This window comes from Monodon monoceros, unplaced genomic scaffold (genome assembly GCF_005190385.1).
Source record: "Monodon monoceros isolate NGI ecotype Baffin Bay Population unplaced genomic scaffold, NGI_Narwhal_1 Super_Scaffold_21, whole genome shotgun sequence".
Classification (NCBI taxonomy): Eukaryota; Metazoa; Chordata; class Mammalia; order Artiodactyla; family Monodontidae; genus Monodon; species Monodon monoceros.
The window spans coordinates 160867913-160885715 of record NW_021703778.1 but is presented as its reverse complement, the minus strand read 5'-3'; the positions used below and the strand labels follow the sequence as shown (position 1 = coordinate 160885715).

General features: G+C 42.9%; 1 long non-coding RNA gene across 2 annotated transcripts in view; it reads left to right on the top strand.

Moving 5' to 3' along the window:
* Window positions 1-15377: 15377 nt before the first annotated feature.
* Window positions 15378-17803, top strand: part of LOC114904575 — a 36418-nt gene continuing 33992 nt past the window's right edge. For both annotated transcript variants that reach the window (XR_003795987.1, XR_003795988.1), the window contains exon 1: window positions 15378-16500. This is a non-coding gene — a long non-coding RNA (uncharacterized LOC114904575). The remainder of the gene's footprint in view (window positions 16501-17803) is intronic.

Genomic DNA, 17803 nt, shown 5'->3' with positions numbered 1-17803 from the left:
CGCTCCGCCATATATATACGGCGCTCGGTATCCCTCCGCCTCAGCCGCGGCCGCCTCGTTCTGAGCTGCGCTGCGAGGGCCGGGCCTTGGCCACTCGGCCCCGCCCCCAGGCGCGCCCGGCCTCCCGCCGGCCCCTGCGCGCCAGCGGCGGCGGGCCGGGGCTGGAGACCCACACGCGAAGGGTGAGGGGAAAGGCGCAGGGTCGCGGGACAGGTGCGGCGAAGAGTCCCCGGAGATGCCCACCGGGTCCGGGGCGAGGACAGGACGTCAGCATACCCCGACTTGGGGCGGCCCTGGGCTTCAGAAGCCCAAGGCCCCTCACCCCAGCCCCACCCCCACCTGTGGGCCCCCCCCACTACCCCCACCTCACACCTCCTACCGCTCCGCTGGGGCACCCGGTGCCCCTGGTCCCTGGCCTCGTCGTCCGCAGCTGGCCGCCTCCATTGGGGAGCTGCGGGCGGTCCTAGGGTAGGGGGCGGCCGCGGGGAGCTGGGGACAGAGGAATTGACCGCTTTCCTTCTGCTGCCGGGGAGAGGGGTCTGGAAGGGGAAGGGCAGTGTGCCTCGTGCAAGAAATTGGTCAGACGTTTGCTTTTGAAAATTTGAAGTAATATCAGAGACAAATTAATATATGCTCAGTTGCTAAATCTGTGTCGTGTTCATATGCTTAGCCAGTCTTATTTTAATGTTTTTACGTTTCCACTGAATTTTTATGCCTGAATAATCTCCCTCTCCTACTGTTTGGTTCTCTTTTTCCTGTGGAAAATACTACTCATCCTGACCCCAGTCTTACTGAAATTAATGTATCTGTGCATCTTCTATAGACTTTAAAACACATGCTTTAATTTTTTTGTTTGTTTGGTTTTGGGTTTTTTGTTAATTACCTGGTCCTGAGAGAGATCAGATCTTTACTCATACACCCGTACAAACAAAGAAGGAGAAAAATAGATACATAGAATCCCCTAGATTAGAGCTAGAACACACAGCTGACTGACTCTACTATGGAGCTAGACCATTCTTTAATGTACAATCTTAATTATATGCTTTTTCAAGTAGTATTTTAATCTTTAAATTTACTAATGTTTTCAATTTTCTGTATACTAGAGAAACGACAGTACCAGTTGTAAATTTGAAGCCCAGAACTTTGTAAAAATCTTGACAAAATGCTGCAGTTTCTTTTTTGGCCAAGGCAGAGCACAGAATTTGATCTTTTGTTTACAGGGCCTGAGCAACAGTTGCAAGTTATCATTTGCTTACTGTTTCAGAGAATGTGGCAAAGTGTGCGATTGACAAGCTCTGCTTGAAAGGGCTTTGCTTGGTTGTGTTTGTTTCTGGCTTTGACAAAGTCTGCAGAAAGATGTTTTAAAACAATGGAAAATGTTCAGGCACATTGTAGATGCCCCAGGACTTCTGTGATAACCTCAGACAAGCATCTGTGGAACTGTTCTTACTGATATTCCTTCTGGAATGCTGCAGAAAGGGTGAACCTGCTGTACGATTTAAAGAGAAGCTGTAGCAGCAAGCCAGGGAATGGTACTGCCTTCTCTCTGCAGATGAGAAAGACATCATCCAGTTAACACATCTACCAATCACTGTCATTGTCATCGCCATCGTCATCGTCATCATCTTGTGCTCACAGGGGTATCCTGAGTGGGAATAAAATGTATGTATATATATTTTTAAATGTATATATTAATAGAAGAGTTGGAAATAGGGGGAAAGGGGCTAATATAAAGTCAGTTAAAAGAATATTCAGTAATACAGTGAGTTACAGTCTAAATGGCTAAACACACTAAGGGAATTTGTATTCTTTTGCCAGGTTTTCATACAGTAGTTAGTTAAATACATTTTAAAACTTGGCATACATTGTGTAGGTAGGGGGAAATAGTGGCCTAGAAATGAAATGTGTTTGTTAAGGGTTTATTACCTTCTAATAGTCTTCCATGCCTTATAATTAAGTTGCTACAATCTATGGTTTTGAAAACCAGGCATTTTCTAAAATAATATTTCTTTCTCTATCATTTAACCTATTTCACCCAAATAAAACACTTTGAAACTTTTTCATGATTTTACTTGCTAAAAACTGTATTTCAGAATCATTTTACTTATTATAGTAAAATTCATTATTGTGATTCTTCATATTTTACCAGCTAGAGTTCCCTTTTGGTAATTCTTTAATGTATCAAATCACATCTTAGCTTTCAAGTCTAATTGGATTTATAATGAGGTCATGCTTTACTCAGTTTTACGGCCAGTTTGACACATTGAAATATAAGAAGGTCAAGTGACTTACCCAAGATCTTGCTCAGGGGCTCTAATATTAGATTATATATTAGTGAAATTAAAACCTGAAATTTTTAAAGGTACCGTGTGAAGATTTACCTGTTTCCTGAAGCAGGTTCTTCTGACCACCTAGATGATCACTGGGTGTTCATTAAAGATTTCTTTAAGTGAATAAACTTCCTAATTTATGAAAAGATCAAGAATCAAGAAAATAAGCCACATTATTATGAAGTCATAATTTACTGAGAACCAAAAAACTATGGAATATTTCATAATATTGATAGAAAATGGTTATTATTATTTATATAAAGTAATGTTAAATTGAAGAAAAATAGAAAGAATGCAACCCCAAGTCAGGAATCTCAAGTTCGAATATCATTTCTGTCACTAACCTGATTACCTATCTGAGTCTAACAGAAAGAATACAAATGTAATAATTTTACATACTCAGGGGTAAAACAAGAGGTTTGGATTTAATCTAAAAATTCCTTCCAGCTGTAAAACGCTGTGCCTGAGATTATAATATACGTTATTATAAAATATACATGTATAATATATATTATACATTATTTCATATATGCGTGTATACACACAAATATACATATACTGAAGATGAAGAGGACAAATGGAGAAATGGGAATGGCTTAAAAATTAACGTTTGCTGAGAATTGGCTATGGCCAGGCTCTGTGCTAACTGTATTATTTCATCTTCCTGCCCATCCTGTGAGGCCAGTGTCATTATTATCCTTATGTAGAAATCAAGGCACTGAGAGATTCAGTGATTTGCCTAATTTAAGTGGTGGAACCCAAAAATCTATTTCAGAGGACCAAACATGTAAGCATTACACTATATCTCTTGTAATTTAATAGAATTTTTAATAGAATTTATTTTTAATTTTTTTGGAAGGAGCACAAAGAATAAGGTTCAAATTTGGTTGTTAAAGAGATACTTCTTACCCAAGGATTTAAAACTAAAATAAGATCATAGGAATGTAGTAATAGCTGTATCTCCCACACAAGGAGTAGAATGCATAAGAAAAAGCAAAACTTTTACTTTGTGATGCTTCCTAGTTGAAGGACATTTCTCATTTTGCAGAGGAGACCTAAAGAGGTGAGGAGACTTGCTCACTGTCAAACATTTAGTTGACTATATGCTTTCGTTGAAAGAGATAGCCAAGGACTCCCTAATCCCAGTCCTATTCCATGCTGTATCTTTGGGAGTTGGTATTTTAATTTTATTTATTAAATTTTTTTTTTTGCGATATGCAGGCCTCTCGCTGTTGTGGCCTCTCCCTTTGCAGAGCACAGGCTCCGGATGCGCAGGCTCAGCGGCCATGGCTCACGGGCCCAGCCGCTCCGCGGCATGTGGGATCTTCCCGGACCGGGGCACGAACCCGTGTCCCCTGCATCAGCAGGCGGACTCTCAACCACTGCGCCACCAGGGAAGCCCTGGGAGTTGGTATTTTAAATTAAACACAGAGAGAGATGGATGATTGGTTGGATGGATAGATAGATAGGTAGATAGATAGATACATAGATACATAGATAGATAGATCTAGCCTTCATGGAGCTTACAGTCTTTTGAGAAAATGACTATGTGTGTGTGTGTGTGTGTGAGAGAGAGAGAGAAAAAGAGAGGTGAATGGTTGGTTTGATGGTTTTTACAAAGTAACCAGTCTAAATTCATTCACTGAATATAACCATAGTCTATTGTGTCTTTGTGGATGGATTATCTAGTTAGAGGATTTTCCTTAAGGAATTTGTAAGTTGTCTCACAGGAAAGAAATCTTGTCTTCTACCTCTCCACCATCCCCAGCTCCCTCCTTCTCTGCCCCATAGTCCAATATAATTTGATGATGATCCACCATTTGGGATTGTCTTCCTCATTAATCATCTCCAATAACCAGAACAGGTTCCTGCTGTTTGTGTGTGGATTTACATTTCATTAAATGTTATACAGGATTATTACACAAGCTTTACTATCCCCATCAATGACAAAATACCTCATTATTTTTCCATATAAAATTTTGCTATTATCTTTTTTTTTGCTATTATATTTTATGAATGACTCTTAGATAGGTAAAGAATACAGGGAAAATTCTAACATTACATTCAAATTTGAAATGTGTTACCATTGTAACAAAATAAGCAGGTGTTAGGCCATGACTTATTACCATGAGAAAAACATTATCAGTTTTAGCATGTGTCTATTTAGTGTCCCAGAATTTTAAGTGAATCATAACCAGACCACTACATGCCCTACTGTGTGTTCCAGCTTGCAGGGTTCATCAGTATATTTAGTTAATGATCTAAAGTGAAATATTTCCAAATAGCACCATTCACCTTGCATATGTGCCCAATTCTTGTTTGTTTTTTAAACACTTTCTTTTGTATAGTAGAGGACACATCTTGCCCTCCATTCACAGGGCTTGTGCTTCTTTTTCTAGTAGCTGTGGTCATGGATTTGCACTATTCCCTCTCTGGCTTGGTCCACCCTTGTGACCAAGGTCATGAATATGCAACACAGCAAGTGTGAGCAAAATAATTGACCATTAATGAGACTGGACCCATGACTTGGGCCTCGTTAGGTCTGTGCTTTAATGGACTGAATTTTAAGTCACAGGCAGCCAACAGTTATACAGACTTAAGGACCAAGTATGTGAATTCAGATTCTAAAATGCCCAATGGGATAAGATCATAGTTTTTGTGCTTTAGGTGTTTACACTAAATTTAAACTTTTTTTTAAAACAATGCAGCTGACCTACTGAGCAATGTATTCTCTAAGCCATATTATTTTGGAAATTCCTGAGTCACCATTTTCCCCATTAATCCAAAAGTCAAGTGCAAAAGTAGCTTTAATCAACATCCAAACAGTAACCAGCAACTTCTCATTTCTACCACATGTGCTACAGTGGGGGTCATACCAGAGAGCAGGTCTAAGACATCCATGCAACAATAGGCATTTAGCAGCTTATAGATGATTTAACAACTAGTCGTCTGAGGGCTGTGTAGCCACAGTGGTAAGCTGGAATGGCAGGTTTTGGGGTGACTCAGTTTGCCTGAAGGGCAGAGCCAGTGATCCGCACAAACTGGTACTTTCACTGAGGTCTTGATATGCAGAAAACTGGGCCATAGTGATAAATCAGAGAAACTGATGCTGACTGTGGATTATACCAAAGAATGGGCCTCACCAATTGCAACAGAATTAAGATTTATTTTGGTAACTGTGTGGTTTGGTTTTGAATCATAATGAAGTCTTTGTCTGCCTTCTGGAGCCATGATGTTCAATACAGTAGCCACTAGCTACGTGTGGCTATTGAACTCAAAATAATTAAAATTTTAAAATGTAGTTCCTTCGTTTCACTAGCCACAGTCAAGTACTCAGTAGGCCCCCATAGCTAGTGGTTACCGTGTTGGACAGCACAGAACATTTCCATCATCACAAAAGTTTTATTGGACAGCACCATTCTAGAGATTCAAAAAAAGGAAGGAGCATCATGTTTGCCTGGATCAAGAATCCTGAGGGTTCCAAATTTTTAGTACCACATCCATTATTCTTTGTTCATCCCAATGAGTTTGTTCCCTTCTGATACATGCAGCACACAGTCAGTCACCCAAATTAGCTTCATCCTGTCACTTCTCTGCTCAGAAACTTTCAGAGGCTCCCCAATGCCTGCAGGAGATAAAATGCAAGGTCCTTGTGCCTAGCATTCAAAGCCCTTCAACAGTCTGTTGATCTACTTTTTCAGCATTACTTTTGTTATTCTACAAATATGAATTCTCTGCCTCAGACAAATTGGTTTACTCTCTGACCCCTGAATACTCATTCTGCCCTCCCAACTCACTGCCTTTTCCATGCCATTCTCAGTGTCCAGATCCTCAACACCAATCTAAATCCTACCAGTCCTTCATGTCCTCTTTAAATCACACATCTTTCAAACTTTCCCAATTGTCATAGCTCTGAATCATACTTCCTCTCTTCTGAATTCCTACACCTCTTACCCATTTCTACTTGATATTATCTTTTCATGTATTTCATCTCCTCAACCAGCTAGTAGCAGAAGCTACCATCTTATACTCTGAGCTCAGCACAGTACCTGATAATAAATATCAATAGATTATTTAATTGATTAGTGGTGAGCTCAGTTCACTACTGGGCTAGAGAGGATATGAGAAGTGAATTTTCCAAAGCAGAGAGAAAAGGAAAAGGAAGTCTTTTGCTTTAATACTACCACTGGAACTACCACCAGAAATGAGTCTCCCTAGATTTGGTGGCAGATCATACTTCCTCAGGAATAGGCCAGACTGTTCCTGCTTTGATCCTGACCTGTACCCTTCTACAGCCCTGAGCACATATGGACCTGGGCTGATCCTTCCTCCTTCTGCAATTCTTTCCCCACTTTCACATGACTGGATCCATTCCCTGCTTCCTATATGGAGAAAATACGGCCAAAGGCAAGTTGTAGTTGAACAGAAAAACTGGAACTATCTCTGTCTAAGTCCAGTGAAGATGCTTCTTGAGTCTTATTCATCCTAAGTAGAGACTCCGAGTCGTTGGCTAATAAACCAACTCTAGGCATCACAACAAGATGACTGGATCATTTGGTCCCTGAAAAGGTTTGCCTTCAGGAGAGTTTTTAAGCTGTACAACTGAGTAGTGGTGTGCCCCCTTTCTTCTCACATCCTCCTCTATAAACCAAAACGAAAGAAATTTTGTCTTATTTCAGCGAAAGGCTTGGTTATTTTTATTGTTTTGACAAAGAAAACAGTTATTTCCCAAGAAGAGGATAATATTGTGGCATATTATTTGCCAGGTTAAATGACTATTTCCTTGGCTAGTTAACCACACAGACTCAGCCATCTCATCTGTAAAATGGGTGTAATAACAAAACCTCAAGGGCTTGTGTGAGGGTTACATGCGAGAAAAGAATGTCGAATTAGTTTGTAAACAATAAATACCTAGCTAGACAAATACAAGTTGTGGTTGTTTGTAATATCTAAAACATCAATCAGCTAAACATGGCAAAGGTCAGATAGAAGGCAATTCAGAACCAGTCAGGGAATCTGAAGCAGTCTAACAGTTCAGCAGTGGGAAGATCCAAGGTCTCCCATCTTTCCACGCCCCCAACAGGCTGGTGCCCTGGGCAACAAGCCCTCACAGACTCATTCCCTCCACCATGCCAGTGGAATGCTGCTGAGTCATCACTGTCTTCTAGAGCCGCCGAAGAGATTTGTGACTCAGAGAACTGATTTATAGTTTCACGTTTCACTGCTCTAGCTCTTCTCTGCCACACAAAGTTTCCTAGTTGCACCTGTTTCACACAACGTTTGAAACCTAGGAAATGACCTCAAAACCAAATAGCAGCAAAATATAGAAGCCATGTTTTAAATGGCCTATTGACATAGTGATTCTAATAGAGGTATTTCTGACTTTCAAATCCTAAAGAAAGGTTGAAAACTGAACAGAGCCGTTCAGGACTTTGTATACACCTGTGGGAACTTTGTATTTTGGGGTCCTTTGAGACTAGAGCATGCATTTCAACCTATGCTTTGTATGGTGATACCACAGGCTGCCACCGAGCCATTTTTACTTTCTAAACTCTGCTGCTTGTAACATTTGCTAGGTAGCCAGCTGGGTTGGGGGTTAGGTGCTGCAAAAGTCATGGAACAAGTTTTTCTTTCTGTGAAAGAGCACCATACGCTGAACAAGTCCATTCATACCTGTTTTAATCAGCTGAAGAAAAGAACCAAATTTTTAGGAACCAGCCTAAAAGTTGCACAGTGAGAAATGAAGATATATCCATGATTATTCTTTATTAGCATTTTGCAATACCCTAAAAAATACTTTGGAATGATATGAAAAAATTATAATTGTATAACTACTTACCCTTTCATTTGTTTGTAACTCATCTCAAAAAATTAGCTTCTTTGGGATTTCCCTGGTGGTCCAGCCGTTAAGACTCCACACTCCCAATGCAGGGGGCCCGGGTTCAATCCCTGGTCAGGGAACTAGATCCCGCATGCCGCAACTAAGAGCCTGCATGCTGCAACTAAAAGATCCTGCATGCCACAATGAAGATCCTGCACACGGCAGTGACCTGGCGCGGCCAAATACATAAATAAATTTTTTTTTAAATTAGCTTCTTTGCACTACATTGTAAATAAACTACACTTCAGTTAAAAAAATTCTTTTTAAAAATTAGCTTCTCTGAGCTCTTTTGGGAATAAGAAAGGGAACCACTGCTATCCTGAAGAAGACGTAAGTAAAGAAACTATGATAAGGCTTAACAACAGGAAAGTGTCAGCAATTTAAACGAAGGTCAAAGATTTTAAACAAGCTGTATAGATAAGGCCTAGCACAGGGAACAATTCAGGACAGCCAATCCCTAAATGGAATCACAAAGTCCAAAGCAAAGTCATCTAGAGATTTTCCACAGTCACTCGGAGGCCTTGTAAATGATAACATACCTCTGATCCCCTTAATATGATTAATCTTTCATTAAAATGTTTTCAAAGGTCAAAGGAAAGATCAGTCTAGTAAGACCCTAAAGGCAGCTCTGTCCTGAACTTGTACTTCTTGGAACTTAGTTTTCTTATCTGAAAAATGGGAAAGGGGACCCAGATGGACTTTCTCTGGTGCATCCCTGATTTAGAATTTTATGATTCTAAATATTTTGCTTGTGAAATTTGTGAGGAACTTGTGCAGAATTCCCTAGTAACTAGGAGACCCCTGGAGATGTGAATGTAAATAGAGCTAAGGTCATAGGGGACTTGACTCAAGAGTTACATCTTTTTATAAATGGTAAAAATTCAGATCATTATAGAGTTCCTACTTTGTTGAATGATACTCAGTTAAAATACTTAGAACAGACTAGGCCATGCCTACTCCCACTGACAGATCAATCCTGGACATTTATGTCCAAAAAGAGCCAAAAATGATCAAAAGCTGGGAAGAGGACATGATCTCTTTACAAAGACCAGAAAAGCAACAGTAAAAGGGGAAAGTGAGCAATTTTGAGTGTCACATTTTTTAAAAAAACATTTTCTTCTAAATATTTATATTCTTCAAAGAACATGATAGAATACATATAAAGGAAAGCTTGGAGATAAGCCCTGCTATTTCAAAAGATTAATGTCCCATAATGACGATATTTCCTTAATTTAAAAATAAAAAGTGAAGACAATTGAAATGGAAAAAAAATTGTGGTGTTGAAAGAAGAAACTATACCTTCTACACTGTAGACTCTCCATAAGTATTGGTTGATTGATTTTCTTGGAACTCAAAAGACCCCTTCACATCCAAGTTCTTCTTTCTACCTCTGTCCTAATTATTGTTCATTCATTCCTTCAATAAACTTTTATTGAGCTCATGGAAATGAAATTCACTAAACACTGTGAATATGAAGATAAATTTGATAGGCCCCGTCCTTGAGGAGCTCACAATTTAGTGAGCTACTTTTCTGACCACCAAAAGTAGCAGGTTTGGTATGTACTAGGACTGAAGTAAACTCAGAGTAATATTTTGTGGCACACTGATTCACATTAAGATAAACCTGGGATACACTTTACAGTAAACCTAACTTCTTGGTAAATGGGGACTCTCCCTCCAGCATGAAAATAAATGTAAAAGTGACTTTAAAAGCTTAAAGCAGGGCTTCCCTGGTGGCGCAGTGGTTGAGAGTTCGCCTGCCGATGCAGGGGACGCGGGTTCGTGCCCCGGTCCGGGAAGATCCCACGTGCCGCGGAGCGGCTGGTCCGGTGAGCCATGGCCGCTGAGCCTGCGCTTCTGGAGCCCGTGCTCCGCAACGGGAGAGGCCACAACAGTGAGAGGCCTGCGTACGGCAAAAAAAAAAAAAAAAAAAAAGGTTAAAGCACTACATGCAGAAGCCGTTAAGCCTAAATATAACGACACAGCTATGTTATGGTCTAACTTCTTTGCAGCAGAATCAAATATTAGAGCTGAAAGGAAATCTGGAAATCATCTAATTCAATCCTCTCATTCGACAGAATAGAAAACTGAGGTCCAGGGAACAGAGGGGCTTAGCCAAGAATTTCCAATTTGTTAGCGGCACAGCCAGAGCTCTTATCTCACATTATGATCTGACTTGACACCAAGAAGTCATGGTACATATTTCCTATGCCATACACATTGCAAAAGAAATATGATGTACTGTTTCTTTGAGTAGGTATTTTTATAATGAGTTGCTCATTTGGAAGTTCAGATATTTGCTCATTTGGTAAACACCTTTAGAGATGACTACTAGCCGCCTACAGAAAGAAAACACAGGGCTTCCCTGGTGGCGCAGTGGTTGAGAATCTGCCTGCTAATGCAGGGCACACGGGTTCGAGCCCTGGTCTGGGACGATCCCACATGCCGCGGAACAACTAGGCCCGTGAGCCACAACTACTAAGCCTGCGCATCTGGAGCCTGTGCTCCACAATAAGAGAGGCCGCGATAGTGAGTGGCCCCTGCTTGCCACAACTAGAGAAAGCCCTCGCACAGAAACGAAGACCCAACACAGCAAAAATAAATTAATAAACTCCTACCCCCAACATCTTCAAAAAAAAAAGAAAACCCCAGCTTTTCTCCTTTTTGATCAAGGCTTTGAGTAAAAGCCTAAGAAGCAGCAATAAACAGCAACTGGCAACTATAGCCTTAGGTCAGAGAACAACTTTTACACTGGTACAGAGCAGACACCACTACAAGTTGTAAAACCTCAGGAAAGACCATTAATAGCATAATCTTGGAAACAGGAATATACAGGAGTTCAATCACAAAAATCATTAGATCATCCAAGTCATATTGTGTCAAAATCAGAGAGGATAAAATCACATTTAAATGAAATGGCAGTTCTAAGAAATCCAGAGGAATTCATTTTCTTAGCTAGATTCTTACAGGAGTGAGAATAACCAAGTAACATTTCTTCTCTGCTAACTTTCTCTGTAGGACACTAATGGAAAATTATGTTCAGAGACAACTTAGTTCCCTTAATTCCTATACCTTCCTTCAATTATACAATAAAGCTCCCCAAATGCTTGAGCCATCTCACACCACAGCATCAGCTCCAGAAGATGAGGTGTTACTATAGCAGAAAAACACGGGCTTGGGAGACAGACAACCTAGATTCTGTTCTGTGCTCTGCTCCTCAGTTGCTGTGTGACTGCAGGAGGGTCCATTGACCCTCCTGGATCTCAGACTGTTTCACTGTACAGTGAGGGATTAGAGAAACCCAGGCAGGCTACACACTAGGCAGACTATGGTACCAGGTCTGGCACGTTTGATAGGTTATTTCACTAAGACTTCTCCTCCATCTAGGAGAGTCTTTCCTCAGGACACAAGAAGCTCCCCGTCGGTCTACCCAGGAGCTAACCATTGGCTCTCAGCTCACTGCCTGTTAAGTTACCCTCGTCTGTCCCGTAGCCCCCAGGCCGGCTCCTGGCGCGTCCCCCTCAGGCCCCTCCTGCTCGGCCGCGGCGGAAAACCCGAGCCCGCGGGACCACAGGAGGGAAAAGGGCCCTTCTGAAACAAAAGTGCCCACAAGGATGCTTGTCGGGCGGCTGGGCCTCCGCTCGTAAACAGGAAGGGTCGTCTCGGAGGCGGATCGAGTCAGGTTTTGGAGATAAGGGGAGGTTTTTATTTCACCAGTGGCAACCGTTTCTCACAACGTGCCGGATGAACCGTAACGAGCGCGGCCTCAACAAGCCAGGAGGCAGGGCGAAAGTGGTTTGAGATCGCCCCTCGGAATGCCACGTGCCACGGCAAAGGAACTCAGTGTTGTTCTTAATGCAACTCCTTGCTTCCCGTGCCTCCGAGGGGAAGAGAATAGGCGAGCCTCAAGCCTAAGCTTTTCAAGCGCGCGCGGGCAGGCGGGGCGGGGCGCGGGCCGAGGGCACTATATCTCCCGGCGGAGGAGCACACAGCAGCTCTTTGCCTTCCACGCCCCAAAACGCGCTGCTCTGGAGCCGGTTGTTTAGTTGGCGCTGCCGAGGCTGCTTTCCTCATTCAGTTTGACAAGGATGCTCTGATTGGCCAGCGCGACCCTGCAGTAGTTGGCCGGAAAGAGTCGAGGCGCCTGATTGGCCGTGCCGCACCTGCAATGCGTCAAGCCGCAGTGGGCGTGAATGCCCGTGGCTGGAGGGGCAGCCGGCCGCCTTCGTGGGGGGAGCGGCTCCGCCTATGGCCGCCATCTTTACTAGTGGCAGCCGGGACGTCCCGGACGCAAAGGGGTTTTTCACGGCGCTTTTGGGCCAGTAGAAAAAGGCTTTGCGACAGAAGTTTTGTGGAGGGGGGTCCTTTTCGTTTTATCCATTGCGGTGGGTTGTTTCGGTTTTGCTCAGGTGCCAGGGAGGTAATGGGGGTAGAATTCGAGGGCTCACGGCTCAGGGCCGAGTGGCCATCTAGGAAGGAGGGGGTCTGACAGGACGTTTAGCCGCCGCTTCCCGAAAACCGCTGGGTCTGCGTTCTGTCGGCGAGCACGGGGAGTGTGATTTGACTCCTCTCCATTTCTAGAAGCAAAAGGGAGATTTGCTTCCTGGGCATCTTGCTCGGGCTGGAAAGCAGTTCTGGAAAGCTCTCCCGAATACGTCATGGTTCTTGCTCATGCTGTGCGCCTGCAGGGAATGCGTTTTTTGTGTTTTAGAGCTGTAAGTCCAGTAGCCGTGTTGGAAACTATTTACTGGCTCCAGGGACAGTGGCCTACAGGAGCAAAACGGAGCTTGCCTGACAGACATGCTACGAGATGTTGGCTGAAAATTATTTTGATCTTATCAGTTTAGTTGCCTTTTTAGGCAACGTGTGTGTGTGTGTGTGTGTGTGTGTGTACACGCGCGCGCGCGCATCCGGCTTTCATTCGTCTCTGATATCCACACCCGCAAGAAAGAGAAAAACCCTCCTCTTATCTTTTACTGCAGCAGAAGTGGTCGTTGTTCAGGACTCTCTTCAGTGGATATGGGTGAAAAGAAAGACTATGTTCCCTGGGTGAACTGGAGCTGGAGAAACGGGAAAAGGCCATGGTTGTCTTGGTTTAGCGGGAGTGATGTCTCTGTTGGTTTTATTTGAGCTGCGTAGGTGCGAATTCGGTGCAGTGTGGGTATCCAAAGGTGAATTCTGGAGCTGCCTTGGTGTGGGTGTTGCCATGGCTACAGGGGGAGGTAGTTGGTGAGTTACGGGGGCCAATAAACCCAGCAAGGCCAGGCCTCTCCCTTGAATGAAACCTTAGTATTAACTATCCAAGTTTATGTATCCTGGCTTTCACCATTCCCATCCCGGTCCAAGATTCCTGGACTGATCGTTACAGGCACACGAGGGTCTTGTACTGATTCCTATATTGACAATACAGGCGCAGTCACTTCTTTGTATGGGTTTTGTAATTAGAGGCTGCATACGGGAGCATAGTTTTGGAACCATTGGCCATACAATTTGATGTGTAAGTTATTGCTTCTCTTACCTCATCATACCGAGTTTGAACATTTAATCATTGGCTTTTTATGCCTTTACCCATAGGCAAGCCATCACTTTACTTTAGGGTCCTTTCTGCCTAAAACTTACACTCCATTTACTGTGTATCAACATAATACCGGAGCACTGAGTTCCTGGACATTGCAAAAGAAAGACAGTTGCAGCTTTGCATAATCGCCATATAGCAACAACCACTCGTGCCTTTGTGGAACACGCAGTAATTCAGTGTTCTTTGTCAGCTGCAGTGCTGGGAGTCCGCCACTTGGCTTGCTGTGTGAGGTAGAGCAAAGGACTACATCTTCCAGAGTCTTGGTTTCTTCTGTAGTATGAAGAGAATCAAGTCTGTTTCCCAGTCCTTGTGACGATTGCATGAGATGGGAATGTGCCAGCACTATGTAAATTGTAGAACTATTGACATAATGATATTCAGTTACTAAAGCATTTATTGAGTGCCAATAACTGTCTGACATTGTGAGAGGAAGATTTTCCTTCAGTATTTTCTGCTTTGTGGGGTGAACAGATTGACAAACTCAGATCTAAAATAAACCTTAAATGGCATAGTTTTTTTCTTAATTGAAGGCATAGTATTATTGTAGCCTTATTAGCATGCAGGCCAGATTTGAGGGCCCTTAGGGTGACTAGCACATCAGTTTGCCTTGGTCTTTCCTGGTTTTAGCAGCAAAGGCCCATGTCCTAGAAAGCCCCTCTGTCCCAGGCAAACCAGGACATTTGGTCACCCTTGGACTGTTTTCATTCCCACAAGATGGGAGGATGAACAGAATAGGAAATGAAGATTCCTACTATATAGAGGCGATTAGGTTTCCCTGCAGCTGGAGGCTACTGGGCTCAAGAAAAGGGATGTCCTTGTGTAAGGTAAGTGTGGGCTGACGCCTGAAACTCAGCATGTCCAAATTCAAACATAACTTTATCCATCTTTATTGTCCTTCCTTCTCTCAGTCCCCACACAGGGCCTGCCTGCCTGCCTGCCTTCCTTCCTTCCTTCCTCTCTTCCTCTGTTTTCTTTCTTTTCTATCTTTCTGTTTCGGAATTTTCTTTTTCAGTTCTAATCTTTATCTCTGGTAAAGGCTCTCCTAAAGATTTCGTCACTTTGGAGCACAGAAATTCTTTTTTATGCCATGGACCCCTTTGTCAGTCTGATGAAGCCTAATGCTGCTATGGTTCATTGCTGTATTCATAATTGAAGGCATGCTACATTTCACTTAGAGGTTAGTGAAAAGAGATGTTCTACTTTTCCATCCAAGTTTATGGACCTGAATTGTCTCCATGTAGGCCAGGTTCAGAACCCCACTCCTTCTCCATTGCTCCATTGTAGTTCTCTTTCCACCCTGTCCTCTTTTATTCTCTTTCACCTTTTTTTTTTTTTTAAATAAATAAATTTATTTATTTTGGTTTTGTTGGGTCTTCGTTGCTGCGTGCGGGCTTTCTCTAGTTGCGGTGAGCGGGGGCTACTCTTCGTCGCGGTGTGCGGGCTTCTCATTGCAGTGGCTTCTCTTTGCTGCAGAGCACGGGCTCTAGGCACGCGGGCTTCAGTAGCTGTGGTGTGTGGGCTCTATAGTGCAGGCTCAGTAGTTGTGGCGCATAGGCTTAGTTGCTCCACGGCACGTGGGATCTTCCTGGACCAGGGCTCGAACCCGTGTCCCCTGCAATGGCAGGCGGATTCTTAACCACTGCACCAGCAGGGAAGTCCCACCTTTACATTCTTGCCATTATATGTCACCACCATAGTTCAAGACACTGTGGCTGTTTTCCTAACTATTGCAAAAATTGTTCTCCCACCCCTAGTTCCATCTTACGCCCAGCTGATGGAGTAGTTTTTCTAAAGCACATATATGACTATATAATTTCCCTCCACAACCTCCCATGGCTTCCTATGGCCTCTAGCCTTAAGTGCAGTTTCCTCAGGAATTCCTTCAGGGCCCTCCATAATCTGATCTTTCAGTCCTAATAATCTACTACCCTTTGCAACTCCTAAATTTTGGCTGTACGACCTGTTCTTTAATCTTTGTGCTTTTTCCTCTCCATCTTACATTCACGTTGCTCTCTGGGCCTCGATTTCTGATTTCCATCATCTCTGCCTAGCAGAGTTCTAACATCCTTAAAGACTTCAAATGCAAAGTTAGCTAAGATAACCTCTTCCTCCGCTGGACTCCCTCAGTGCTTTATTTTACCCTCTTCTGTTCTTACTGTCTACTTTATTATGAGTATTTGATTACTCATTCCATAAATGTTTTTCAAGTATCTGTTGTGAGTGTGGCCCTGTAGTAGGGGCCACGCGGATATAAAATAGAACTGATTCAAACCTTGGTTTTTAAAGGACTTGTATTTTGGGTTGGGAGGTAATATGAACCTAAGTAACATTTTTTTCAAGGTAAAAGAAAACAAGTATTTCAGGCATCCAGAGGGAGAACTCACTTTGCTAGAGGGATGAGAGAAAGCTTTGTGGAGGAGGTGGCATCCAAGCTAGCTTGGAGGATCAGCGACTTATATGGATGTACATGGGGAAGGCATTCAACACAGAGGGAATACCAGGAACAAAGCTACCAAGCTGAAAAGAGAAGGGTATGTTAGGGAAGGGGAAGAAGTTTCATCTGTTATTAAGGGGCCTCTTGGGAGACAGGCTGGTGGCAGGTTGGTTAAGGCTAGGTAGAGAATGGCCACACATTCCCGGCCAGAAGATAAGATGATGCCGTTGCATGGAATCCATTGAAGAGTTTTGACAAGAGACTGACAGAATCAGAGGTGAGTTCAGAATAATTATGTGGCAGCGAAGTGGGAGGTGAATTTTACAGTGATACTGTACACAGGGAGACTAATGAAAGCGATAAGAATAATGGCATATATTTATTGAGCCCTTACAAAATGCCGTGCAATATCCTTCCTTGCAATATCTCATTTATAGCTCACGAAAACCTTATTATTCACTCCTTTTCACAAATAAGGAAATTTAGGTTAGAGAGGAATAACTAACCTCTAAGTTACAAGAAGTTAGTTATAATAACTAAGTTATAAGAATAACTTATCCAACTTCACCCATGGTGACAGAGTTGGAAGTTGAACCCATTTACTGTATGCAGTAGTTGGTCCATGAATTACCCTTAATCTGAAAGTGTTAGCAGTGGAATTAGAGGAGAAGATCCAAGAAATGATATATATTTTTTTAATTGTCTTTATTATGTTTTGGCTGCATCAGGTCTTAGCTGTGGCATGCGGGATCTTTTGTTGCGGTGTGGGTTTTCTCTCTCTAGTTGTGGCGTGCAGGCTCCAGGGCACGTGGGCTCTGTACTTTGTGGCACGCGGGCTCTCTTGTTGAGGTGTGCGAGCTCAGTAGTTGTGGTGTGCGGGCTTAGTTGCCCTGCAGCATGTGGGATCTTAGTTCCCCGACCAGGGATCGAACCCGCGTCCCCTGAACTGGAAGGTGGATTCTTCACCACTGGACCACCAGGGAAGTCCCCGATACTTCTTAAATTATAGTATTTTATGTACTTTAAGTTTGAAGTGAAGCATGAAAAAGCAACAAATATCACTGTGGTTGGGCTGAACTCCTGGACTGTCTTGTCCAACGTTGGTTTCATCATGTATCTCCTACATATTTTTCTATATGAAGGAAATAAGACCAGTAAGCAAAATATGTTGCTACAGTTTTGCCTCACTTTACAAAAGCTCATGGTATCAAAATGGGGAAAGGATATAGATGCTAGTTGGGCTTGGCCTTCTACTTGGACTCCTCAGAAACCTCATAGAGGAAAAGTGCCAACAGCAGTGGCCTGGAGGTGTACCAAGTTATGCTTCCAAATATTCCTGTTGATTGGGCATGTTTCTGAATGTGAACTAGAATTTTTCAGTGCATTTGCCTTCGGGTGAAAGACCTTGGGTAGTACCTGCTTAAAGATATTTAATGGTTTCAGAGCACTGGAGGAGTGATTTTCCTATGCTCTGGTCAAGTCAGCATCCCCCTGGCCCCCCACCGTGCCCCTCCAAAAAATACACTAGCAATAAGGAGGAAGAGCGTCAAGAACAATTGCCCTTCAAGAACCACTGGATT